Source organism: Rhipicephalus microplus, unplaced genomic scaffold (genome assembly GCF_043290135.1).
Source record: "Rhipicephalus microplus isolate Deutch F79 unplaced genomic scaffold, USDA_Rmic scaffold_747, whole genome shotgun sequence".
Lineage (NCBI taxonomy): Eukaryota > Metazoa > Arthropoda > Arachnida > Ixodida > Ixodidae > Rhipicephalus > Rhipicephalus microplus.
The window spans coordinates 25,001-29,499 of record NW_027465303.1 but is presented as its reverse complement, the minus strand read 5'-3'; the positions used below and the strand labels follow the sequence as shown (position 1 = coordinate 29,499).

The 4,499-nt window shown below is 58.0% G+C and overlaps 1 non-coding gene across 1 annotated transcript; it reads left to right on the top strand.

Annotated features, from left to right (window-relative positions):
* Positions 1-1,134: 1,134 nt before the first annotated feature.
* LOC142795591 (small subunit ribosomal RNA) lies at positions 1,135-2,951 on the top strand. The gene has a single exon (XR_012893143.1). It is a non-coding gene; the product is annotated as a small subunit ribosomal RNA (ribosomal RNA).
* The last annotated feature ends 1,548 nt before the right edge of the window (positions 2,952-4,499 follow it).

Here is a 4,499-nt window from a genome sequence, read left to right as displayed (position 1 = left end):
GGGGACATGGCGTGCGTCACCGTGCGGCTTCGCAGCGTTGCCGAAGTCGCCGAGCCCTTCGACTGAGCCGAACGGCGGACAGGGAACGTTGGTCGGCCGTTCTAACCTGTCGGTGCCACGCCGAGACGTCGTTAAGGAAAACCGCGTCGTGGGCCTCTACGACGCCGTCGAGTCGTTGTACGTTTGGTGTCCAGCGTGTCGGCGGCGAGTAGCGGACACGTCGTTCACGACTTCGGTCTTTCGCAGTCGACGCGAACTTGCGGAGAGTCGTGGTGCCTCACGTTTTCGGCAGAAACCGCGGCGGAATTTTCCCGTGCGTGCGCGCACGACCTCGGTGCTGTGCCGTCAGCGTAGTGTTGCACAAACTCGTGGCCTACCCAAGGTGCGGTACGTTTGCGGCCGTATCCTCGGTGGGAATTTCGTGAGTAGGGTCGCAAATTCTACGACCTCGGCGGGTTTGAGAGCGACGTAGACTTGTGGCACGCTCAACATGCCACACGTTTCGGGGCACACCCGCGGTGAAATTTTCTCGAGTACGCTCGTATTAGGGCCCAAGGAGGTCTGGGTACTTATCGCTGCTATTATGTGGGGGTTCTCGTGAGCGGCGTACGCGAAAGCGACCGGGTGTCTGATATGCGGCGGGCTTCGGCCTCGTCAAGCGTGTCCTCGGGTCTGCTCCAGGGGAATCCACGGCAGTCGTCTGCAGCCTCATCCGCTTGATGCGTTAGGGGCTGGTTGTCGGACGGTGCCGTTTTACCACGATATCGAGGTGTGTTCCGTGTCGTCCTCGGGCGATTCAGATGCGAAAGCGCCGAAGACGCGGGCGTGACCCGTCGTCTGGCGGCTTTGCAGTCTCGGCTCCGTTGCTAGTTCCGGCCGGTCCACCGACAGTGCAGCGGGCTTGGGCAACCCGCACGGCGCGACCGAGTCGATGCAACGAAAAAGAGCGAGCATGAACGTGCTTCTTGCCGCACGGCTCCCACTCGTCTTTCGGGAAGGTTGTGCCGTAGCGAGCTCGAACGCCGTCATCTCGGAGTGCAAAATAAGCGTGTTGGGGCGCCTGAAGGTGGCCTCCGCCGCACACAGACTGCGTCCGGCCCGCCGAGGGCGAGGACGGACGCGCAGTCGAACGATTACCTGGTTGATCCTGCCAGTAATCATATGCTTGTCTCAAAGATTAAGCCATGCATGTCTAAGTACATGCCGAAATAAGGCGAAACCGCGAATGGCTCATTAAATCAGTTATGGTTCCTTAGATCGTTTCTTCCTACTTGGATAACTGTGGCAATTCTAGAGCTAATACATGCAGTGAGCCTGGAGCCCTTTGGGTAACGGGTGCTTTTATTAGACCAAGATCGATCGGGTTTCGGCCCGTATTGTGTGGTGACTCTGGATAACTTTGTGCTGATCGCATGGCCACGAGCCGGCGACGTTTCTTTCAAGTGTCTGCCTTATCAACTTTCGATGGTAGGTTACTTGCTTACCATGGTTGTTACGGGTAACGGAGAATCAGGGTTCGATTCCGGAGAGGGAGCCTGAGAAACGGCTACCACATCCAAGGAAGGCAGCAGGCGCGCAAATTACCCACTCCCGGCACGGGGAGGTAGTGACGAAAAATAACAATACGGGACTCTTTTGAGGCCCCGTAATTGAAATGAGTACACTCTAAATCCTTTAACGAGGATCAATTGGAGGGCAAGTCTGGTGCCAGCAGCCGCGGTAATTCCAGCTCCAATAGCGTATACTAAAGCTGCTGCGGTTAAAAAGCTCGTAGTTGGATCTCAGTTCCAGACGAGTAGTGCATCTACCCGATGCGACGGCTCGGACTGAACATCATGCCGGTTCTTTCTTGGTGCACTTCATTGTGTGCCTCGAGATGGCCGGTGCTTTTACTTTGAAAAAATTAGAGTGCTCAACGCAGGCGAGTCGCCTGAATAAACTTGCATGGAATAATAGAACAAGACCTCGTTTCTGTTCTGTTGGTTTTTGGAATACGAGGTAATGATTAAGAGGGACGGACGGGGGCATTCGTATTGCGGCGCTAGAGGTGAAATTCTTGGACCGTCGCAAGACGAACTACTGCGAAAGCATTTGCCAAGAATGTTTTCATTGATCAAGAACGAAAGTCAGAGGTTCGAAGGCGATCAGATACCGCCCTAGTTCTGACCATAAACGATGCCAACCACGCGATCCGCCTGAGTTACTCAAATGACTCGGCGGGCAGCTTCCGGGAAACCAAAGTATTTGGGTTCCGGGGGAAGTATGGTTGCAAAGCTGAAACTTAAAGGAATTGACGGAAGGGCACCACCAGGAGTGGAGCCTGCGGCTTAATTTGACTCAACACGGGAAAACTTACCCGGCCCGGACACTGGGAGGATTGACAGATTGAGAGCTCTTTCTTGATTCGGTGGATGGTGGTGCATGGCCGTTCTTAGTTGGTGGAGCGATTTGTCTGGTTAATTCCGATAACGAACGACGACTCTAGCCTATTAAATAGGTGCGGGGTTCCCAGCACCTTACAACCTTCTTAGAGGGACAAGCGGCTCCTAGCCGCACGAAACAGAGCAATAACAGGTCTGTGATGCCCTTAGATGTCCGGGGCCGCACGCGCGCTACACTGAAGGAAGCAGCGTGTCTTTATCCCTGTCTGAAAAGACTGGGTAACCCGTGGAACTTCTTTCGTGATTGGGATAGGGGCTTGCAATTGTTCCCCTTGAACGAGGAATTCCCAGTAAGCGCGAGTCATAAGCTCGCGTTGATTACGTCCCTGCCCTTTGTACACACCGCCCGTCGCTACTACCGATTGAATGATTTAGTGAGGTCTTCGGACCGATGTCCGGCGCGGCCTTTCGGTTGCGCCGGTCTGTTGGAAAGATGACCAAACTTGATCATTTAGAGGAAGTAAAAGTCGTAACAAGGTTTCCGTAGGTGAACCTGCGGAAGGATCATTAACGGATTGTGAAGGGTGAGCGCCTCAGCTGCGTCTGCGCCCGACACTTTCTGCCGCTGACCCCGTTTGGACGCGGGGTCGGCTTTTCCCCACGGGGCTGCCTGAATGTGGAGCGGCACCCCGTGACAAATTGTTGCGCCCAGCGGACGCCAACACCGCGACCTTGGACGGTCGGCCAGGTGGCGGACGCGGGTACAAACGGCGCAACGCACTCATAGGTCGGCTTTCGACCCGCCACTGCACCGTGGCTCGAAGCGCTCGAAATGCGCGACCCGACCGCTGCGGGACCGCCTAGTACTGTAAACAGGAGCGGCGGAGCGCGAACGGCGAGTCGTGGTTACGTCGGTAGAAGGCGAGGCTGCGCGTTCCCGAAACGCCAGCCGAGTGCCCTCCCGACCGTTCGAGCGTGCAAGAACGAGACCCGACAATCGCGCGGCGACTGCCAAGTACGAGAGGAACGGCACAAGCGTCGGCGGTCGGTCAAGGAACTGGCGATGTGACGGGTCCGCTGTGCACCAGTGCATACCGTCCCGCCGTCCGCGGCAAGCGCCTCCGCGTCCTCGGGTGACGGAGGCTGCCGGTCGGTTCTTGCAGGCGAGGGATCTCGCTGGCACCGGTTCGCGTTGACGCGCGGCCGGTCATGGCACGGCGATGCGACGGCCGAGGTGCGCAGTACTCGATGGAGGAACCGCACGCTCCGATGACCGTCCCGCCCTCCGCGGCGTATGCGTACCGACCGTAATGGTTGCAGCAGCGCCGGCCGGCTTTTGAATTCGCCACACGAAACACGGTGCGAGATCGCGGTTAGGGGAGCGTCGACGTTGCCAGGCGTTTTGCTTGCTGCCGAGGGAAAGGCGGCACGGCCACGTCGCGCTCGTCGCGATTAGCGGGTCTGCGCGCTTTGGGAAGGTGCCGCAACGACTTGCCGAAAGAGGAAGCACGGAAGAACGAGGGACTTGGACGTCCCGACAATTGAACGCACTTGCGGCCAGGCCCTTGCTGGCTTCGTTCTTCCGCCTCGAGTAGGCTCGTACGCGGCTCCGGCGCCGAAAGTGGTCCTTGGCACCGACTTCGGTGGACGTGGGAAGTGCCGCGCAAGTACGGCGCGCCTGGCTCCACCTGTTGGCTAAAGTAGGCAGCCGGATCGGCATTTTGGTGTGCGGTGGCAAACCGTGGATGCGAAAAAAGCTTGTGCGATTTCGTGGAACAAAAAGCGGGGGTCCCCCTTTTTATGCGGAGGAGACCGACCCGCCCGCCGTGGTGAACCGCGACGCCACGGTAAAAACGGGAGAGGCTTGTCGATGGGACCGTGCATCCCGCGCTCCACGGAGGCCGGGAGGCGGCCGCCCGAGGAAATGTGTAGCCGTCGAGGCCCGCATCTGCGTGCACTCTTATCCAAATGGGTGTACCGCAGGCATTTTCTGGTTAGGCGGGCCAATGAGAGCGAGCACACAACGATACCTACGGGTCCGGCTTGGAGAACCGGCTTCGACGCCTCCCGAGTATTTATAGAGGGGTGGACCACGAAAGCACTCGCAAGTAGCGGAAG